The following is a 24,526-nucleotide window of genomic DNA, read 5'->3' as shown; positions in this document are numbered from 1 at the left end:
TTAAAAATGGGCCAAAAAATGACATATCCATGGGACGCCTTGAAATGAAACCATTTTATTCGCACTCGTTCGGCCTCTCTGTGATTGAACGAGTCTTTGGAGGGGATCAGATATTTATAATCCCCAGTCTGAGTGGTTACTGCGTTCACTTTTGCTCTCCATTACTAGCATCCTAATGTTGATGAGAATCGGCATCGTTTACCAGGGTGTTGCTAATGCAAATACTTACCACGATCTCCATTTTCCCCTTCTCCAAATTTGAAGCGGAAAAGCCAGATTTTTGAGATCAAACTGGAGGAGGCCTTTAAATCAGATCGTCTAATGTTTTAGCGTGGCCTCCCTCAAAGTCCCACCGCCTCTCGGCGCGACACCGGGCCCGCTTCGGAGGGATAAAAAAATCCCGGGGATGCGAATACAGAAGTCTCCGTCAGCCTGCCATGGGAGCTTCCATAATTTTTGTCGAGAGCCTGACGTCTTGTTTCCTTGCCCTGTCCTCCTCTGGGGACTCTGTCAGTCTGGCCCTTTGCTATTCTCCCTGACTGCTCTGTCCCTCTATCTCTTTGGCTCGTGTCTATCTGTCTGTTTTGATGGAATACAACCTGTCGGTGCTCAATCCAATCTGCGCCGTCCTTTTATGGAGCACATAAAGCCCCCCGCGGTAAAGAGGTGAGAGAGGAGAGTGAGAAAGAGAGCAAAAAAATATATATATATATATACACACAAACATACACATATACATACATACATATATATATATATATATATATATATATATTTATATTTATGTTGCAATCTATATATATATATATAAAGAATGGGAAACATCAATTTGACCCCAGAGCAGCTGCTTTCCACACGATTTAAAAATAAATAAATAAATGACTAAATAAAGTAATAAATAAATAAATAACGACAGCCGCTCGCCTCCACAAAGGTAAACTCATCCAATCTCACAGAAGGAAATTGTCAGGAGAACGCAGATGTTTCTCCTGGTATAAATCCAGGTGAGTTGGAAAGAGGCATCCATCGTCTTTAACAGATCCTGAGGGTGGAGGCTAACATTACCTCATCACATCACAGACTTGCTGCAGATGTTGAAAAAAGCCGTTATGTAAACCGAAATTAATAAAAAAAAAAAAAAAAAAAAATTGTTCACCAAACAAGGTGCCACTGCATCATCCATGTCGCAGTACGTCAGAATTAATATGTTTTAATATTTTGGAGTGACTGACCCAAAAAATTGTAACTGTCTTCAATCCGTCCTTTAAATGCACTCCAAAAAAATTGTTTTTGAATCAACGAAATCATCTCGGAAATTGTTCATTTGAATTTTCTGTAAAAATCGAGAAATTGTCCGCGCAGCATTGTGTCGTCTCAAATGGAGGAAAGACATGTTGAAATGTCTCCTTTCAGAGTCGAGAGCCTCTGAAGTCTGCTGTTCTGTTTGGAAACACCAGCTGGGAAACTTTACACACACGACCAGATCACTAAATCATATCTCACTATGGGGAATAAAACCACATGTATTTATTCCCAACATGTCTCTGTGGCAGTTTCTCCCTCTCTCTCACTTTCGCCCTCCATCTCTCTCCCTGTCTCTCTCTCTCTTACTCTCACTCACTCTCCCCCCTCTCACTCTCTCTCTCCCTGTCTCTCACTCTCTCTCTCCCTGTCTCTCTCTCCCCCTCCCTCTCCCTCCCTGTCTCTCTCTCTCCCTGTCTCTCTCTCTCACTCCCCCCTCTCTCTGCCTCTCTCTCCCTGTCTCTCACTCTCTCTCTCTCTCTCTCTCTCTCTCTCTCTCTCTCCCTCCCTCCCTGTCTCTCTCTCACTCCCCCCTTCTCTCCCTCTCTCTCCCTCTCTCTCTCTCTCTCTCACTCCCACCTTCTCTTCCCCTCTCTCCCTCTCTCTCCCTGTCTCTCTCTCTCTCTCTCTCCCTCCCCCTCCCTCCCTGTCTCTCTCTCTCTCACTCCCCCCTTCTCTCCCCCTCTGTCTCCCTTTCTCTCACTCTCCCCCCCTCTCTCTCCCTGTCTCTCTCTCACTCCCACCTCTCTTCCCCTCTCTCTCCCTGTCTCTCTCATTCTCCCCCTCCCTCTCTCTCGCTGTCTCTCTCTCTCTCTCTCTTACTCTCACTCTCTTAGCCCCCCTCCCCTCTCTCCACCTCCCTCTCTCTCTCCCTCCCTCCCCCTCTTTGCGCTCTAAGGTCGGGGGTGAACCTCCCCTAAGAGGGAGAGGGTGTTTGTCCAGATCACCGTATGGACACCAGGAGCAGTGTAAGAGGTCAGGAGGTCAGGAGCCCAGGAGGTCAGGAGATCAGGTGTCAGGAGCCCAGGAGGTCACCTCGGGGACGCTCCGCCGACCGGCCCCGGCGCTCTGACGGGGATGTCGTCCCGGATTGACATATTTGGGAATCTACTCCGACAACTGACAAGGACTTGCAGATCTGGACGTGCAGAGGGTGGCGTGGCTCTTTAATATCCCAGAGGGACCATTTGCTTTCCAGACGGAGCTCTATCACTGGGAAGTGAACAGTCATACGCCAAAGCAGCAGTAAATACATAAGTGTACCACCATCAACATGCTCTCGAGCAAGACAAATGTTTCCTAAAGGGTTCCCAAACGGGGGTTCGTGGCCTCCTATGGGTCCTCAAAGGATTGGCAGGGGGTCCGCTGCAGATTATTATTATTATAATTTTTTTTTTTATTATCACAGCAGTGTATGTTTTTTTATTAGTTTGATTCCCATGTTTTAAAGGCCTTTTAAAACATTTCTTGTGTAGAGGCTCATTCCTCTTAGCAGCTGGCTCAGTGAATAGCAGAACAATGGCGGCTTGTTTATGGTGAAAATGCCGTTAAATACATTTTGACACAGATTCTTTTGTGTTTCCATATATAACCAAACCAAATAACCAAATCATGGTAGGGCATTAACTCCATGCACTGCTTTTAAAGTAGATAAATCTTTCTTTCGGGTCAAATTTGACTAAATTTGAAAATGAGATGAATCGTAATTAATCAGAATTTTGAAGTGTAGCCAAATTATTAACTAGTTCAGCTATATCAATTCAATGTTTTAGTTTATTTCTCACCAATTGTATTTACTCAAATCCACTAATGATGGTGAGTTTTTGTTGTGAGCCATGATACTCGGACAAAGGGGCGCGGTCAAATTGACCGCGCCCCTTGGTCCGCCACAGTATCATATTCCCAATTGAGTTAAATGTTTAATGTTTAGTAAAGTTCAACCTTTTTTTTTTTTACACCTGGTAAAAGTAATAAAGCAACAGTCTACTCAAGTATACGTGTTAAAGTAAAGTGAATAGTTTTCATGATTTGATCATATCACTTTTCATGAGAGAAAAAAAAACCCCCATTAAAACGATCTGGTACTTGCAGGACTTGAACAGGAAGGCATTGGGGGTAAAAAAAAAAAAAGTCCAAAATTGTCTTTGATACGCCGTGGCCTTCTGCCTCGATAAGGCTGCCTTTTCATTTCACGACCTGACTCGCTTATCACAAAATTTTCACAGGCGAGGAACTATGGCTCTCTCTCTATCTCTCTCTCTCTCTCTCACTTTTGGCCCCATGCTCCTTTTGCAGGGAGGGATGGACCTTTCACACACACACACACACACACACACACACACACGCACGCACGCACGCACGCACACACACACACACACACACACACACACACACACACACACACACACACACACACACACACACGGCGTCCGCTGTGTCTTGACATTGTCCCTCTCACACAACCACAACAAAGGTTTCAAGATAGTCCAGGCATTGACTTTTCAGAAGGGGCTGAAAAGCCGACTTATGATACACAACTCCCAGATCCTCCATTTGCGTTTTGATAGGATCTCCATCCTGCTCTTAGCCTTTACCTTTCTCCAGCCGACCCCCTGCTCAAAAGACTGGAGAAGGGGTGGAGGGAGGTGGGGGGGTTGGGTCTTATACCGCTGGTGCTACATCGGCTATTCATTCCGGGGATGAATCGGGTCTTTGTGGGAATGGACGCCCATTGGGGATGCTCCTTGTTCTTCTTGGAACGTGGCAAAGGCAAAGGAGCACGTTTGGAGACTCTGAATGGGCTTTAAAGAGGAACAGAACGCCAGCGATGGGATGCTCAGATCTCTAGACGGTCTCCGTCACTCCAAACAGTCTCCCTTTCGACTCAAAACTTGTTGCGCTTCACGTAGTTGCTCCGTTTAGAGTGTAGGTGTTGCACGCTTTATTTTGGCTCTTAATCTTAAAAAATGTATATGAAATAATGTTAGTCTACTTATTAAGGGTCCAGCCCGGATGGCTGGGATACTATTGTAATTGTACAGCAGCTCCTGATTGTTATTGAAAGACGAATAATTTGGAAAAAATCTCTAATTTCGAAGCCTAAAACGATCTGGAAAACCAACCTTGGCATAACACACGAACACAGTTTATGTCTTGTTTGAACCGCGCTGACACAAAGACCTCGTTGTTGAAGTTTCATCCGAATCGATCCACATACGGCAGATATTAGCAAAAATCCAACCAAATTTTAAACGCTTTTTAGACCGACATGCCAGTACGTCTACGTCTACGACGCCTAAATATGTGCAACCCAGATAAAACTATCTGGAAAACATACTACCACAAGCTAGAAACACACTTAAGGTGCCGTTTGAACAGATATGTCACAAGGATCTAGTGGTTTGTATCTCATCCAAGTCGATCCACATACGGAGCAGATATTAGTGAAAAACCGAAGAAATTTGACACAAAATATCAGTTTTACAGATTTACAGTAAGACGTTTTATAATGTCACCATTTTATTTACTATAAATAAAGTTTCCGATTGAGAATGTCCAGCTGGACCGTATTCAGGGTGCGCTTTGGAATCAGTCACTCTGCCTTCTTTAGAAGTTACCAAACTATCGATTCACGTGTGTGTCTTACGTCTTCTTACCTGGTAGATGTCGGTAGATCTGTTGGATTGATATATAAAATCCATGGTCCACATTACATGGCCGGATAAATGAAAAAAAGAATAGAAAATAATCCCGAAAATGTCGTCGGCATATCCCTCGAAAACACTGAAATACTCAGCGATGCGTTCAGTGCGTATCACCAACGTGGTGTCAGAAAAATAGAAGCCTTGCATTGGTAATTACCCACAAAAATATCACAATTTTTGTCGTATTTCATGGAAACGAAACTTATTGAAAATGTAATCCAACTAAAAATCGAAACTCAGCTTTAAAAAAGATATACGTAAATTACACTGCTATCGTAAATCGGCATAAATACTTCATAATTGACTCAAACCACACACTAAATTCAGCCTTCACAGAAACTCCTGATGTACTTCAACGAAGCAAGGTAAGTTGTCATCATGACAACATATAGTTTCAAATAAAAAATAAAATCCTATAATAGGTAATAAACATCTCTTTCACGCTTAACATTAAAAAAGTACTCTCTAACTCTACTAATGCTACGTATTCCGAGAGAAGGTTTAGTTAGCTGTGACTGTGTTTGAGTTGGTTTGATACTACTGACAAAATGTACTTTTTGTACGTTGCTTTGGACAAAGGTGTCTGCTCAAGGACCTAATGTAATCTAATGTAAATTATTATTATGATTGTGGTTTTTGACCAAAAAACATAACGTTGCAGACAGAATCCAGTTATGTGCATGCATATTAACTCTACATGTACTCATTTTCAAATGGCTTTCTCATGTGATGCCAAAGAAAACTAACCCTTAATATTCAGGGAAGGGTTCTGTCTAGATCAGAGAACAAACGGTCTGGCGAATAGCCAGCCATCTCCCATCCCGATTATAAGGGGAAAGAGAGACGCAGGGGTAAGAGTGACTGATGGATGGAACACAGATAAATTACTCAAGAGTGAGGTGTGAGTGTTAGGCCACTCCTGGGACGTTTGATGGTGCGCCACCTATACAAGGGCGATTCTGCTTTAAATAAGGTCAAATTTCCCATTTGAAACAAGGAATATACCACTTTTAAGCAAAAAAAAAAAAATCATACAAGCAGCAATGCAGGGCTGCAAAAAATCACTTGAAGAGATACCAGTTCACTTGGGTGTTATCTTGCTAATGCTCCATGACTAGGTTGTACTAGGTTTAGTACATATCACCAATCTGTTGTAAAGAACACAGTGTAAGGTGTTTGTGGCGGACCAAGGGGCGTGGTCAAGCTGCAGATGGCAGCAGGGCTCCCTTTCCCGTGGCCGCCAAGCTGCCTTGAGTCGGCTGAATCAGCACCCACGCGGCTCTGACTGGTCCGACTCGGGACAGGAGGCTTTCTTAATGTTTGTCTGTCTTGCAGAGGGGATCGGTGCACAGGCTTGTCAGCCGACCATCAGCCAGATCGGAACGCCATTCTTCCCGCTCCTGAAACCATTATTCTATATTATTTAAACTTGTGGCCAGCAAGCCTTTTTGTTCAACATTATAATAAAAAACTCTTGCACTGTTGGCAAACCACTGCTAGATAGACTCTGCTCCCTCCCTGCCCACAGGTAGGGACCTGTGGGCAGAGACTTCCACAAGTGGCACCTGAACAGAGACTCCGGGGACAGAGACTGTTTTCCAGCTGGGTCCTGTGGTGCCGTGGGATGCTGTCTCCCCTTCCTGTGCTGTCCTCTCTCTGTTCCCCATCAGCTCCCAGTGCGGTGCCACCGCAGGAAATCAGGGAGCTGCGCAGGCATCTAAGCAGGGGTGTGGGCACTGCGGGTGGCCCAGCCATGACTGCCGGGACTGCCCCCGGATGGCAGGTTGGCCAGGTCGATTATGAGGATGAACGGTCTGACAAGCCGGGGGCGACACAGATTTATAACCTGAACCTCTTGAAAGAATTGAGGGAGGGGGTGTCCGTGATGAGTTGGGGCCGGATGTTCAAAAAGTGGCCGATCATTCCAGAGGGCGGACGTGACCGCACTTCAGCGTCACTTCTCTGATGTTTTCTCCTCCCTGCCAGGCCTTATGTTCCTCATGATGACCACAATGTGTAGAAGACCCTGGGGGTGAAGGTGCACTCTCGTCCAATCGCCTGCTCAAACATCTCAAGATCATCGCAAGATCTTGCAGGCGGAATTAGAGGCCATGCTGGACATAGGCGAGTCCAGGAGTGACTGATCTAGTCCCATCGTGCTGGTGGGTGAGCCCCAATGGATCATGGACCACGGCCTGCTTCCGCATGTAGTATACACCATGTCTACCAAGATGCATAATCATTCACAGTGACACCTGGGAGTGGCATATGTGGCATGTGGGCGCAGGGCTTGAGACCTTGGTGTGGGCGCAAGGCTGGGAGCTCACAGCCTACTAGGAAGGCCTGGTCTGATCCCAGCTTTATAAAACCGCTGCGGTCGCGAACACATCAAGACCCAAGACCAAGATGGAGGTGAAGCAGTTCTTGGGGCTGGCCGGCCACTAAGGGAGGTTTGTACCCGGCTTTTCAGAGCTAACCAGCCCCTTGTCCGACTTAACTCAGATCTGCTCCAGATCCGAATTAAGTCTGACAAGTGGCGGACAAGTGGTCAGAGAAGTGCCAACAGGTGTTTGTGAGGGTAAAGTCAGCTCTCTGTGGGAAGCCAGGGCTGTTTAACCCAAACTTCTCTCTCCATTCCGTCTGCAGACAGATGCGTCAGACAGGGGGCTGGGCACGTCTTGTCCCAGGAGGTGGAGGGGACTGAGCGGCCGGTGCTGTACCTCAGCAGAAAACTTTCAGAGCGGGAGTCGAGGAACAGCGCAGTGGAGAAGGAGTGTCTGGCAATCAAGTGGGCCATCGGTTCCCTCCACTACTACCTCCTGGGACGAGCTTTCACCCTCTGTTCGGACCACGCCCCATTGCAGTGGCTCCACCGCATGAAGGACACAAATGCCCTGGGGGGTGTCAGCTGTAGGCCGGACAGCTCCCCAGCCTAAGTCAGGCGGTGGGGGTATGTGGCAGACCAAGGGGCGTGGTCAAGCCACAGTTGCAGACGGCAGCAGGCTCCCTTTCCCGTGGCCACCAAGCTGCCTCAAGTCGGCTGAATCAGCGCCCGCCCTGCCTCAGTGGAAGGGAGCTTCCTTAATGTTTGTCCGTCTTGCAGGTGGGATCTGCACACAGGCTTGTCAGCCGACCAGGAGCCAACTCAGAACGCCAGTCCTCCTGGACATTAAATCATTATTCTTTATTTTTTATACTGGTGGCTAATGAGCCTTTTTGTTCAACTTTATAATAAAAAAACTCAGGCCATGTTGACAAACCACAGCCAGAAAGACTCTCCCTCCTTAAACACCTACCTGTGGGCAGAGACTTCCAGAGTGTTGTTTCAAAAGACAGAAAAACAATGTTTTTTTAAGATAAACATGAACCTGAAGCCATTCAGGGAATTTTTACTTATGTTATCCCAAAACCATACCCGTGTCCTTAATGGCGTACCACAGACAAACATTTCATGTCCAGTGTACTTGTACTCATTCTCGTCCAGTGTCAGTCCATGAATAAAAAGACTGATGGCTTATCTGACATACTGTAGCTGCACCACTTTCAGCACATTGTGGGTTGATGATGGCATTGCATATAAACCTATACAGGTGTCTTGCCCTCTCAATGTGTTGCAGTGTTTGCATATTTGACACATACTATGTTCTCGTACATACTACACACTTAATTTGGCAGACTAACTCTCAGGCTGGGTTTAGGTAAAAAAATAAAACCTGAGGTTTCCTTTAATAACTGATAGAATGCTCTATCTCCTTTGTGATATGACTGTGACTGTGGCTGTGATAGGTTTGCCTGTAGGGTCCATGTGTATTGATACAGTACTGCTACAATCAATCCTGACATTGCATAGTCCCAGAATACTGGCTCACCTGAAGCTATCTGAGAGGGATATAACCCCGTAATATTCTCGTTTCAACATGGGACAGCTTTCATTTTATTGTAGCCGGTTGTCATGTCATCTTTGACATGTGTCTGGATTGGGGTGGTGACGGGGGGTGAGTTACACTTTCTTCCTTAACCCCCTCCCCAAAATAGAGCCAGCCAAGACCCCATGCCCTCCATCAACCCCCCTCCTACCTTGAAGTTATTCCTAGGGGTCTGTGGGGGTAGTCTGGATTCTGGTCTGGATGGATGTGTGGCCATGTTTGGTCTCTAAACAGTGGCCCCCTCTCAACCCCGCCCCCCTCCACCCTCAGTGATTAATTGCCTTTAAGGTGACAAATCACCTCCATGGCTCCAAGAGGGAGTTGGAGGTGTGTATGCTGTGGGTGGGGGTGGGCAGTGATGTCTAGGCAGACGATGGCTGCTGGACAATCGATGCCAGGTTTCTGTTGCCTTCTTTAAAAGATAATAACAAAAAAACAAAAAACAAAAAGAAAAAAGCTGCTTTCACTGATCTGGGCGCTGATTGCCTATGACTGAAAAAATTAATATTTTTAAAGAACAATTTAAAAAAATGTGTCTTATTTTCAGTTATGTCACCCAATTGATATAGACAATAACCTATCAGTTTTGATAACCTTATCCGTGCGTGAATTTGGCCAAAAGACCAATATGGATATGATTTATCAGCTGATCCACTGCATCAAATATAGATACATCTTCATCATCAAGTTATATAAGTCCAAGCTTCTTCTCTCAGAAGTCATTCACATCCAGTGACTTGTGCCCTGTGGACTGCATAGTGGCTCCTTGTAGACAGATTACCGGAGCCGATGCTGCATTTAAAGGAAACTCAGAAAACTGTAACGAGTGCTGGGTTTCACAAAACCCCGAAAACTATAATCGGTCATAGAAGGCGTTTTCACACTGCAGGAAGTTCTAAGAACCTTTGGAGGAGCCGTTCCATTCTTTTGTGTCCGCACTGCACGATGAAGGAACGGTCGTAGCTGTTAAAACACTATTCTCGAGGGACATTTTTTGCTCCAACCCGAGGCCAGGGACTGAACGAGACATGGAGACGTTCAGTGACGTAAGTGCACAGTGATTGGTCCAGACGTAAGTCCATGGTGATTGGTAGAACACATGAGCCAATGAAGCCATGAGCCATACTTAAAAACATGCTTAAAACGTTAACAACAACCGAAAAAACAAGTCACTTCATTTAAATTAAACATGTCTATTTATACTAGGCTTGGGCAGATTTATTAAAATCGTCAATTGGCAATTGACTCCATTGATCGCGATTGACATTAATGACAGATGATTTTTTATTTTTTATTTTTTTAATCCACCAGAAAGAATCCAAGCATTGAAACAGTGTAAGTGCTGTTTACGTGTTCTGAAACTGGAGCGGAGACCACCACTCAGATCACCAATCAGAGCTTTTAAATAACCACTTGTGATCGGATCGCACTTCTAGCTCTACAGTCCCGTACAGAGACTTTGAGGGGCAGGGGCATCTATTTATTTTAGTCTGTTTCCTACATGTATGAAACAAATTTTGAGACCCCCCGATAAAATTGTATATCCCTGTTCGTAGATCCCTGCCCCCCAACGATCAGCGACTGGAACTTTGCACGATCGCCCAAGCCTAATTTATATACATTATTATTTCCAAACCATTAAATCTATGTAAAAAACACAGCATCCCTCCGCCCCAACCTCGCAGTGGACACGGCAGACTCAGAGCGGCCCTTGATCGCGGCAGATATTGTGCTGAATTCTGCATGGGCCACGAGAATTGCATGCAGCTTAGGCAAGCGTTCTAAGCTAAAGCGATTTCTACGGCAACGTACTGTTCAAAAATGATAAAATCTTGTTGATGGGTGTTTATCAATGATGAGAAATGATCTGACATCGATAGCTCATGAACATTTAGTCATCAATGTTTTAATCAAATAATATAACTAAAAGGGATTAAGATAAAGATACGATTGGTCTGAAATTGATCTGTCAGTATTTCTGAGGGCTGATGTTTTTAACAGTGGTGACACCCCTACAATCCCATCGGCCCCCCCTGTGGCCACCCTCAATCTGATAGGTAGTTGGTCAAATTCATCAACAGAAGAAGGCGGAACAAACGCTGGCTATACAATGATGAAGGTGATCCGCTGATTTAGGGCCAGTTTGCCATTTCCAACTATGACAGTAATGGTAGGACCAAGGGTAGAAGTCCACCGGACGCGTTGGCGCAGCGTACGAGTGTGGTGTCCCGTAAGTGCACACTTCCTATTGAATCCATTTAATCCACTGCTGCGGCTCCACCGGCCAGGTAAGCCGCACGGGGCCCCAGTGGCGCCGCGTAGCATTTGTTTATCTTTTGCGCGAGTGGTCTACTTTTTTTTTCAACTGCGCATGGTTACATGAGCATTTTCAATAGAAACAGGAGATAAATCTACACAGAAATGTTTTTGTGAAGAGTGCAATCAATTTAAATGTGTTTTATATCAGTCTACATTGTAGCAGAGACCTAGAGCTGCTGTTTGGATTTGCTTATTGATCAAAACCCTTTTTAGATACAAGTTACAAACACGCTGTGTAGGTGTGTGTATGACCGTGGGGGGAGGGGGAGAGGAGATTTAGGGGCGGGTTAAGGTTCATTGTGGCTTGTTGTAATGTGCATACGTTCCCCTGATTGGAGGGGAGGTGTCCAGGATAGTGTGGAGGGAGAGGAGAGAGGGAAGTGAGGAGAGCGCTGAGTGTCTGAGGAGAAGGGGGAAATAAAAAGGGACACAGCAACCCCACGTTGTCATTTTCCGACTGGACACCTCCCTTCCTACCCCCAGGGTAGTTGCATCCTCGCAGCAGGCAATAAAAGCGGCTTCGGCTCCACGGAAGTTCCGTCTGTGTCTCCTTCATTGTGTCTGCCTGGTCCACCCCGCCATGCGTCGCTGTATTATCAAATTTTTCTTAAAAACATTGAAATCCTTGCTGTTTCCAATATTCCGTGTCTGGAAAAGAGCTGATCTCTGATCTGCGGATGCTGCTGGGTGGGTGGGGGTTGGGGAGGGGGGGGTGTGTTCACAAGCTTTCTCTGCTTGTTTCTCAGCTACTGTCTATTCCATCCCCATCACAAAAGTTAATTTGACGAGTGAGTGAGTGTTGAGCAGTTGCGAGCGCGTAGGGATGAGCGGTCCCCATGCATCTTGCATGCACACGCTCCAGCTTCGCTGCCACTCCCTTCCTGGTTCTCTGTAGTTGAAAACCACATAAGGTGTTAAAATGAACATATTAAAATGAACATTGTTTGTTCACTATTAACGGTAAGCGCCACCATGTTTCCAAGCAGCGGAAGAGGACCGTCACATCCCCACCCACATAACTCGCACCCCACCCATCCTGCAAGTCCGAGGCCTATTGTGTGGTTTATGTACTAAGTATGACTTTTTGCACTGGGAGAGATACTGTAGGTGAAGCGCAACCAGATCAACGCAGGGGCGCGGCGGGCTTGGGGGGGGTCCGTGTGGCCGCTCCCCGCCCTGCTGACCCAACCGTGCCATAGCACGGCCACCTCCCATACCTAGAGGCACCCAACCTACATGGTTAGCCCTGCGCCGAGCACACTCGGCCAGGCTCAGGCCCCCGGGTCACAGGACCAGACAGAACGAACTAACCAGCCCCAGCACGACGGGCCAACCACCCCCACACCCACAGGGCCCAGAAGGACACGCAAGCCCTGCCAACCCGCCTGCCAACCCCTGGGTGACCCCAGCAGCACGCCGCAGCATAGGCAGGCCTATGACCGGCATAGGTCATAATTTACCTGATTATCAACCTGATATTAAACAACGAGGGAGGACATGCAGGCGGTTGGTGTAAGGGAGGAAGATGCACAGAACAGATGGTATTGGAGGCAGATGATCCTCTGTGGCAACCCCTAACGGGTGCAGCCCAAAGAAAAAGAAAAAGATTAAACAATGTGTTTTACGGAAACTCGGAAAAGTGTAATCCGTAACCAACAGGACTACACTGGACCCCATGTTTTGCTGCCTGCAACTATATTTGTTATTATTATTAAGCGTCCAGCCTTGTTTTTGTTTGGATTTTTATTATTATTTTTCTCCTTGGCCTTTTTCCAGCTAAAAGTATCTGACACATGGCAACCGGCAAACCCACGGACGTGGTTGAGGTCTCGTTGGATCCGGAATGGTCCAAGTTTGATCCACATCGATGTATATTTGGGGCAGGAATAAGTGAAACCTGTTGCAAATTTACCAGAAGTAGCAGAAAGTTAGTGCAGCAGGATAAGGTTGTGGAGTGGATTGCTTTAAGACATCATCCAACGTTATAAAAGAATGCACAATTATGTGCAGGTTGTGTCTTTGAGGGGACTTGCATGGGGAGAGTTGCACGGTGTAGACTCCATTGGTGTGTGGTAGTTGCTTCATGCAAGATTTGCGCTGGGTCGAGATGATGTTGCCTTCCATGGAAATTCTTAAAATTGTAACTCGTGTGTGATGTGGGGATGGGATGGTTTTAGCAGACACACCTGACCTGGATCTCTGTGATTGGGATAGGGTGGCCGCATACCTGTTGCTCGGTGGTTTGGCTAACGAGCAACAGGTTAAAATCCCTATCCTCACACACACTCAGGATAGGAGCCCTGTCATGCCATGCTCTATCTGCTCCTCGCCAATTCCACCTAGCCTCCTCTGTACAATAAACTGGTGTCTACAACACATCGTCGTCTGCGTCTCTGTGCCGGAGGGCCCTTGAAATGCCACTTGGGTGGCTTGTGGTATGAGAAACTGCCACAACCTGTTAGTAGTAATGCTGCGTTTCATAGAACTCTGAAAACTGTAATTGGTCACAGAGAGTCATCAATGTGTCATTGTGTCACTTAGTCATCATTGCCCGACATGGCACATCAAAGCCAGATGTTTTGCCATTACAACATATGGGTGTATTCCATGACTGACAATTAATTTAATTATGATGTATACCTTTAACAGGAGAACGAATTGCTGCGACTAAACTGGACCCCGTGCATGGCTGCCTGAAGCTATATTTATCATTATTATCGTTTTTATTTTGTGTTATCTTTTTTCATCCATTTTTTTCCCCATTGAAGGTCACTACGTTCCGAAATGCATCCACTACAGGGACCACGCCGAGAGCCATTCCATGTTTCGCTTACGCTTTCCCCACCCTCACCCCATCTCCTGTCTCCTCCTCTATTTGCTCTCCTATCTGACCTCATCGCTGCCTTGCGTGTAATGCTTCAACCTCCAAGGTCCTATCGTGTGACGAAGTTAATCACGGAACACTGTCGGGCATTTAGTGATAATCGCAAGTCAATGGCGTGCCAACATGTAACCCTTCTCGGTCTTTTAATAACCTCTCGGGTTATATAACCTTGACATTAGCATTTCGTAATCTTTGCCTCTGTATTTTTTTCAGCTCTGTATTCTAATCGGTACGTTTGTTCATTCAACAGGAGATATCATTTTAATAAACAACGGGAGAGTGAGAATGCGCATGTGTGTGCAAATGTGAGTGCATTCGCATCTATATGTGTCTACATGTGCAAGTGTGTGTGTGTGTGTGTGTGTGTGTGTGTGTGTGTGTGTGTGTGTGTGTGTGTGTGTGAACTCAATGAGGGCATTAAATGTGTATTTGAGTGAAAATGAAGCACTAGCAGGGTAAAAACACACACAGACACACACACACACACACACACACAAGCTAACGTGAAAGGTCAAATTCAGGAGAAGATTGGTTTCTCCATATTGAATAATAAATGTGATCATGTTCTGTGCGAGGATGGTGGGTGGGTTTAGTCTCTGGGGTTTGGCAAACAAGATGAGCTGATTGGACAGAGACTAACGTACCGCTATGGCCAGGACCGCTGTACGATGTCAGACGAATGGGTCATCAAAACACACTGTGTTTTGTACATCTACGTTGGGTTGAATTATGAGTAGGGGCGACACCTGGCTGGGTTGGACCTGAGGCATGCTTCCAGGTCTGCGATGGTCACACAAGTGTCTGCCAACACACAAATGTGCACACTAGAGGGCGGTGTCCCGTCTACCGATCTTAAATGTACAGGAAACAAAAGAAGGAAACATAGAAATGCAAACCTGTTTAACTGTTGGAATGCGATCCAATCCCAATACTATCAAATAAACCCAACACCACTTTGTGATGCAGGGCAACACAGCTACGCAACACGCAAAATTGTACTTGTAATCACAACACAAGTTTAAACCCTACAAACTAGTTGATGGTGATTTCACCATTAAAAACTTAATTCTAAGTATTAACAATAGAGTGACAAACCTGCGTGGCGACTTGCAGTTTTCTCCTTGGGGCTTGCGTACATTCGATGGACGGTAATGAATGAATCCCTCGTGTACTCGTGTTGACACGTCAACTGAGGCACCGCTGACACAAAATGAACAAATCTTCAAAAAAGGCTCAACTCCCCATAGAGTGGTTACGAACACTTGAGGCATTGCAAAACTTGTCCTGCCATTTGTAGTACACTAGTGGAATCAAGTCAATAACAAACTTCTTAGAAACGCTGATTACCTAAAAGTCGTCATCGATAAATGTACAATATATGATCAATTGCACTGAATATCTGCTGTGTTCGCTCCCTCAATATCAAAATGTATTTGCCTTGTCTTCTAATGGACTAGAATGCGCGTAACACTTAATTACAGCCAGTGCTGGAAGACCAAGGCAGCTTGATCCAAGAAAAACACTCAAACCCCCCCAAAAAAGTAACAAATATTTGAATTTGAATGTATTTTCTGTTTTGTATGAACGTTTTGTTTGGGACAGTGAGAAAACAGATCACATCAGCCTGCGTGGGAAAGGCGAAAGTTATTGTCACGCACTCCATCATCCACTCCCAACCCTTTGCAGTAGCAGAAGGGATCTTCACTACGAGTTCAACCTCGACAGCTGAAGCTGCGTCTCTCTTTCTTGTAGCGCTGCAGCGTGGCGGCCCACCCATATCCTTCCCTTGGAGCACTGTAGAGATAGACCAGCTCACTCCTTGGATAAATTTCACTTTTGCTGGCGCTTTAAGGAAACGGCAAGGCGAGTGATGGAGCGTTGTGGAAAAGGGGGCGGGCTGCCAAAATGGACGGCATGGGGCTATTAGGGCCCACTGCTCTCCTTCATACCTTTGTAATAAAAGGACTCCGCTTTCCGCCCAGCGGCTGACGGATATCCCAGAGCCCTCACTCCTCTGCAGGCTCCCGGAAGAGGAGGTGGACGGAGAGAGCGCGGAAGGAAGCAGAGAAGGGGAAAGAAATGTCGAAGGATAAGAGTTTCGGTCTGAAGTTTCGGATCTTTTGCCACATTACGCTGCTGTCCTTTCCTTTTGCTTTCCTCGTCCTCCTCCTCCTCCTCCCCCTCATCCTCGTCCTCCTCCCTGCTTGCATGCCGTACGCTGACAGTTTACTTGGTTCCCCGGGGCTCCAATAAATGTCACACGCGCATCACTCAACCAGACCGGCGGGCCAATTTGAAAGCCAGACGACCTGCAGACGGCTTATGAGCGGCTATCCATCCTACCTTGGGCTCCCTGCTTTTATTTATCATAGGCTCTCTCTTATATCCTCTTTCTATCTCATCTCCGGTGGCTTTCTCCTCAGCCCTTATGTTCCGGCCTCGCCATTTTATTTTCATTTTTGGGACTATTCCATGATGACTCTCCCCCTTCTCTCTCTCTGTCACTCTATCTCTCTATTTCCTCTCTCGCTCCCATATCGATAGCAATTTCTTCCCGCCGTGCTCCTTTCATCATCGGTTCTTTATGGCCAACATTTAAAGCATTTATGTCCTTTCCTTCCACGTGTATTTGTCTAGAGGGCTTACATTGGACATTTGGGAGGAGTGTCGGAGAAAGAGGAAAGGCAATATTTACTGCAGACAAGAAGGGCATTACTCAAGCGGCGTATTGGCGAAAAGAGAAGAGAAAGCCATTTGGAGAAATGTTCTCAAGGAATAGAATGAAAATACGTTTTTGCATATCTTTTCCGTTGCATATGACTGAGAATTTTTTTTTTCCCCCTTGAGAAATCATGTCTGGCCATGATTGATGCCTATGAGTAAATATAAAGTAATCCAGTTTTTAAAAGTTTCAGAGAATTTTTGTCGCAACAGTATTTTATCAGTAGGGCACAACTTTTAATACATTCATATAATGTTATTATAACTTAATCTATTTTGATATAAGTCCCCAAAATGCAATTAAGTGATAAAGGGAACTCCGAAGGTGATGCTAATGATGTCATCTAACATTGGCTTCCGCCAGACAAATCTGCTCAAATTTCTGGTTTACAATCTGACCAACTATATCAGGAGTTAAAATGATCTCACTTTAAAGAATTGACATTGATCTTCGGAGGTTGGGTAGAGTACTCTAGAGTAGCAGGTACCAGGGCTACTATCAATTTTATTTATTTTTTAACTAAACTGCGACCGATAAATGTTCTTTAACATGTCTAATGTCAGACAACAAATCTTACGACAATTCTTCTACGATGCTTCATAGTGGATGGACGTTTATTGAATGTCAATTATACTACATTGCAATTATCTGTGGAACCAGGAAACCGTTAGACCAGAAGTGACTAAACCGGAAGTGATCCGGTCATGCCGTGATGTGATTAGACTAATAATATTATACAAATTATACAATACAAATTATTACAAATTAGTTTTGATAAACTGTGAAGTCATTATCAAATACTTATATTCAAATATAAATAGTTAACAACAAGTATTTAAAGTATACATTTTAGACACAGAAGCTAAACAATACTAAGAGGCAACACACCTGGCCTATCTGAGGTCACTGAACTTGTGGGAGTCCAGAACATTGGTCCCTAGATCAGTCTTTGAGAAGTAGAACAATCTATGCAATTGGTTTGAGAAAGGTTTTTACATTGCCTTGGTCTGTTGTCGTCATCTCAACCGTTCTTACATGTCCATCCTTTCCAGGGATGGACATGGCGGTAATTCTGGACCTTCATTTGGTTTACACATCATAAACATCCCGTGATAACGGACTTTCGTCCGGAACTCTGAAGGGAGGGCGGCTGATCGCTTCCCTGGAATGAGGTGCTGCTTCACGGACAGCAGCAGCGCTGAAAGTCGGTCACTGTTTCAATGGCGTATCAGTGACCGTGATGACTCAATTTTCACAGTTCAATAGCTTTTTTTGTCATATGAAGAACACTCAAAACAAAAGTCTGTATGCTTCTGAGATCTAATCTACATGTTGCACAGCCTTTTGGTTTAAAAATAAAAGCTGTTTCTTAATTGCTTTCTGGGTGCGCGGGGATCTTCTGTGGCTGCAGGGCGGAGCTTCAGCACACACACACACACACACACACACACACACACACACACACACACACACACCTGCTTTGAATGCAACCCAGCACCCTCCTGGTTGCATTCCTCTCCTTTTCTCCCTCATTTACTGCCATAACTATGACAGGAAGAGGCCACGTGACCAGTTGTAGTTCCAGTTTTCCTGGACCTAATTTACTGTTTTTCAATACATGTTGTCGTCCACTGTTCATGTTTTTGTGTAAATGTTGTTTTGTTCGATGTTTAATTGTCTCACCCGTGGTGATTCTCCCCTTCTTGGAGTAGTGATCAGTTGTTTATAGACCAAACATGGTAAAATAGTTCTCTAAAGAGGGGGGTTGGTGGTGGTTCTCTATAACCAAAAACTGTGCTCTTGTTATCTTATAGGTCGTCCACAGGACAGAGTTATTGCAGCAGTTCTTTATGATTTAAGAGTTGAATTCCACTACTCTGTGTTGTATGCCCAGCATGCTGACATCACAGGTTAATATATATATATATATATATATATATATATATATATTTATATAAAACTAATTATTAAGAACGTTGCTTACCTTTCTCAAATGAGAGGCCACTATTTTGTCGTCGCTAGATGCCACCAAATTCTACACACTGCACCTTTAAAATAACTTATCAAACATATATATTTTTGAACTGAACTTCTACTGATTAATGTTCTGTTAATGTCTTATGTCAGACAACAAAACTTAAAGCATTGCCTCTATGACGCTTCATAGTGGATGGAAGTTGAATAAATATTGTTTATACATTGCGTCTATCTACGGAACCAGGAAGCTGTTACTCCGGAAGTCACTAAACAGGAAGTGGTTAAAGCGGACATGTCACCACGACTAGACAAATAAAATTAATTATTAAAAATGACTTTGTTCAACTGTGAAATAGTTATAAATGAATTATATTAAGATATAAATAGTTACTATCAATTATTTAAAGTAGAAATTTTAGACATAGACGCTAAACAATGCCTTAGTGAGAAACACACCCACTAATGTGGAAAAGATCCTGTCTGGACCCAGTACTTAAGAAATGGAACCCTGGTGTCATAAATTACAATAGCAGTAGCCCCCGGCGTCTGTCTATCCAATACTGATGAAAGGTTTGGCTTGTTTTTGAGATTCGGTTCTTGAGGAGTCACTCAGTAAAAACAATCATTAGATTTTCAGATTCTTCATTCAATTGATTGTGTTGGTGTAATGCTCTGGTGAGCAAGGGAGGTCTTCCAGTGATGGATGGACGAGAATCAAAACAGTCAGTTGGTTCTATTGAGTTGTGAATGGATAGAATTGGGTCCATGGAATTCCGACAAAAAAATATTACTGCTGCCAAAATTATTTATTTTGGCCAGAAGTGGAACTCAGAAGTTGTCAGAAGTGTCACTTTCCATATGAATTATGCAAAACACATTGGCCTTTTGTTGACATTGAGGCGCAATGCACATTTATGACTTTCCATTTGAGAAAGTGAATTCCTGACTCAAGTGAACAACTTAGTCAGCCTTTTTGCTAGAGTGACTCCTGAATCCACATTAATTAAAAAGATTTGTTTGACAAGAACAAATTGTTCATCTATGAGTGTGCTGCATGTACCAACATGTAGATAAGTAAAATTAGCATATTGCACAAAAGCTTTTGTTCCCACAAAAGCTAGCACGAAAAAAAACACTCCCACAACAGTTTAATACATACAGGTTTCATTTTTTCAGTCAGGTTACTTTCTCTTAATTTTGATTAAGTGTTTTTAATTGATCATTGTTACTGTACCTTATACTGTATCTCACAACTTAATCAGGCTTTTGTGCAAAACTTTCAATCAGTGTCTCTCTCGCTTTCCCTGTTTCTCATATTTTTCTGTGGATCCCCCTTGACAGAGGTTGGGCATATTGGACGAGCTTCGGCCCTGGCTGTGACAGGTGTTTGTGCGTGATTAATGGGCGAATCGTCGCTCAGTCTGGGCAATGAGAGGTCGAAAAAGACATCAAAAGCCCAAGCAAATCACAGCGATTAGTGCCTGACTGATAAGCTCTCTTAAAAAAAAAACGATATTTTGAGCAAAGAAATTAAGCATACTCATATTCACTGTGACGTTTTTGTATTACATTTGCCTTGCAGCAAAATTTGCACAATTTGTATAGGCCTAAAAAGAACACATTGAAAAATTGAAAATCAATGTGACCCATTTACGTACCATTGTCAATATTTCAAATGCAGCATACAATACAAGCAGCTTAAGATCATATGGTCTGAAATTAGTGATCAGTCATTTAGGTTCATGGCATATCTGGGTTGGTCAATAGCACAGAGCAAGATCGGTACCTGGCTTCGCTACCGAACCCCTGGGGTCCCCTGTGGTCTGGAGAAAACAGAAGAAGACTCTTATGTCCGTCCCTGACCTGGCCGAGTCAAACCCAGAGCTCTCCGAAGAAGCCAGGCCTTCCATCATCGGCATTGATAAACTAGGTCTCTGCCTCGCCATGGCAGCAGCATTACGTTCATCTCTCAAGAAGCCCTCCCTCTCTCCCCCTCATCTCGCATTCTTCAGCCGTCCCTCCCCTCACTCCTCCCATTCATCTCATATCCCCTCGTTTGTCCCACCCAAAGAAGCCCTATCTGTTGGCTTCCACTGACATTACCAACTTAAATGATAAGAACCTATCCTTAAGTAGACTACTGCCATACATCAAAACTTGATAGGGGAGCGCCGCCGGGTGCTTTCCGGATCCCCTTGGAGGCTGCTTGCCGTCGTGGGTGTGGTTTGGGATGCAGGGAGCGGCTGTCGGCCTTTGCTCCCGCTGCGTGGCTTCTCTGCAGCGGGTGCCCCAGGTACCGGGGGTGGTGGAGGGCCACACATCTGGCTGTCTGTGGGCGTTGGAAGGGTGGGGGCTGACACCCGTACGTCCTGTGCTGAGCACACTCTGCTACATGGTTGGGTGCTCGGGGGCTTGCGGCCAGGTGTGGCGTCTGGCCAGTTGTGGCAGGTCTCACCTTTGCGCAAGGTGTTGGTGTTGTCTCACCCGTGGTGATTCTCCCCCTCTTGGAGGAGTGATTTGTTGTTTAAAGACCAAAATATGGTAAGATGGTTGTCCAAAGAGGGGGATTGGTGGCGGTTCTGTGTAACAAAAAGCTGTACTCTTGTCATCCCACAGGTCGTCCACAGGACAGAGTTATTGGAGTTCTTGATGGAAAGACTGAATAAAAAGTGGCATTGCAGGTTGAGAAGTTGAATTCTTCTTGCAGACTCACTCTATCCTAGATGCAATGGCATACAAATACTCTGTGTTGAATGCAAAGTATGCTGATAGCACAGGAAAACTTTTACTTACCCTAAAGAAGCCACTTGGCTCGAATCAATCGTAGCAGTAGTTTCACAGAAAGCTACCAAGCAAGTTTGCATTCCCTAACATAGCAATGTAAGCTAGCTAGCTAAATAGTATTTTCTTCTTCATTGATGTTTGTCTAAGTCTCAAGACTCTCAAGGTTCTCTCTCATATATGGCAGAGGGGAGTTCCATAGAAAAGCTTTGAATCACTCAAGAAATGCAAAGAACAGTGGAGATGACCTTTAAAGGTATGTTCTGAGTCCACAGCCCCCGTTATCAATGTCTTAAAGCGGAGCGACAGAAGTGGCCTTAATTGCTCATCATATAATCCCTTCAGCTGCCATTGCGCCCGGTTCAGGTAAGAACGCTCGAACAGGGCGGGTAGAATTGACACGACTCATTATTCGGGAGCCGTCCCTCTCTCATTTGGAACACGGGAACCCCTTTTGTGTGTAAAGGTCTGCCCACTCTGGTGGAAACCCAAAGTGTTTACAGCACAATGGTCATCATGCTAATGAGGTGACAACCGCCCTCTAAGTGGGTAAGCGGTGAGTATCGATCTCTAAACACAAAGACAGTGAAACAGTCAAGTATGCCTTGCAGCCGTTAATTATGAGTTAAGTGACCACGGTCGGTATAGACAGCGCCTCTTCAGTCCACCCCTACTCAACATTTTGTCAACCAGCGGGACTAATTGTGACGGGGCGGCTCCTATGTCCAAAGTTTGGGGGCGTCGCCGTTCCGCAGTTTTGGCGACTGTAATTGGACAATTTATTCGGATTAAGAGGGCTGTGTTAGACGTACCCAAATGTCAGAGAAAGAAACAAAGAATTGTCAAAAGAAAACAAGTGAATCCAGGTCTTGGAGAGAATGTTTGTAGAATAACAGTTATTCTTGCCTCGGCCAACTTTTCTGATCACTTTTGCTGAATTTGAAAAGGAAAATGTTAGCCTGGAATGCTAAACTAGTTTAGAGAATTCAAATTAATGGAACATTAAATACTTATTTACTGTCCTACCTTCACTGAATAAAAAAAACATTAGTTTGGACTCATTGGTCTGGATGACTCTGAGCCAATGGAAGTCATCTTGACTGAACACGATGCAAACCGATATGTTTCTTAGGCTTCCTCAAGTTAAGGTAATTGTATTCATTCTTTGCACAAATTGCCAATGATATAGGTTCACTAAAGTTGTTGATAGACGCCTGTCGGTCCACTTTTACCTCAACGGCTGCTGAAAGCTCGCGAGCTCGCAAAACAGGCTGTCTTGCTAAATATATGCATTTAGTAGTGCAATAACACTGATAACCTATATTTCAGTTTTAATAATAACAGTAAAAAAAACACCAGTGTTTTATTTAGGGACACAAAGGGACATCAGTAATTTGCTTGTTTTTAATTTTTATCATTGATTGATATGACATGGCTGTTAAAGTGTCCTTAAAATCCATCCACCACTTTTTTTTTGTTTTGTTCAATTAGGAATTAAATACATCTAAAATAAAATCACACTGTGTTTATTGGTTTTCTTTGGAGAAACAGTGAACGGGGACACTTTCGCTGATCACTTTTCAAGGCCAGCCCGACGCGAGGCCCCCGCCACACTGATCGTGTGACTAGATGTGAATAATTCCCGACCTTATCTTTTCCATGTGTGCGTCATGGCCATGATATGAAATAGGAATATTTGATTCCCAGGTCATCACCTTAAATTGCTCTGGTCATAGGTTGAATGAATTTCATTCATTGAATGAAAAGTCTGAAGGCAGTGTCCTCAGTGTCCTTGCGCAATTGTGGGAATCGGAGGGCTCGGAACGTGAGGTCTACAAGAATCAGAATCACAATCAGGATGCCTTTATTGTCATTGCATGTGGCACTTGCGGCTGCCTGCGTGAGCACCTTGTGTCGATTACGCACATTTAGGTATTTTTTAGTATTTATAGAGCTTATTGTGCGTAATCACCGGGTGTCATGACATTTCACTGCATATATGTATGACCGTATGTATATGTATGTGACAAATAATCTCTTGAACTTGAACTTGAACTTGAACATACGAACGAAATGGCGGTGTCTCACCATTCAAAAGAACTACAAACATTCACACGCTCTTACACTCTCTCCCTCCTTCCCGAAAAACCCACCCATAGATTCACATTAACATAAATTTACACTCCCACCCGCCCTCCCTCCCCATAATCCGCACCGCGCACCCACGCACACACACCCACAATATAATATCACACAATATGAAACAATATAAAAAGACAAGTTTAAATATAAAGTGGCTTATGGCAGAAGAAGAAGCAAAATAATACAATTTATGAGCGATTCTAACCACTGTGAGATGACTGCTAAAGTCAACAAAATAATAGCCAAGGTCATTAAGTAGAAAAAGAAAGATGATCAGATTGTTCCGTCTGTCTTTCTGCTCATGCAGCTCTCTCTCTCTCTCTGACCAGATTGCTACCATGGAATGTGATGTGTTCCGTCCATCGCTCCTCCACTCCGTGCAGTACCGGGCACAGAGCTGGGCGGCCCTGTGCAAACAGCCCAAACGTATCTGTCTTGGACACTACGCCAAACCAGCTGAAAAGTAAACCTGAGGAGCTGTGGCCAGTATTTTTATATAGGGTACATAAAACCTAGACCGAGGTGGGGCGGACAATATAGCTGAGGGGGCAAAGCCATAGGGTTGTGGAAGGCACGCGTCTTGCCCCCTCGCGGCACCGGGCCTGTCTCTCTCTCTCTCTCTCTTTCTCTCTCACACACACACACACACACACAAGGAAATAACTAATGTCAGCTTTCACCACCCACCTCCCCTAGCAACTCCCCTCACAACGCCACCAAACATCACACGCTCGTCCTGCTCTCAGCCCTCGTCAATTCCAAAGGTTGT

This window comes from Zeus faber, assembly GCF_960531495.2.
Source record: "Zeus faber genome assembly, chromosome: 19".
NCBI classification, from domain to species: domain Eukaryota; kingdom Metazoa; phylum Chordata; class Actinopteri; order Zeiformes; family Zeidae; genus Zeus; species Zeus faber.
The sequence above is the reverse complement of the archived record's forward strand: the minus strand, read 5'-3'. Positions refer to the sequence as shown.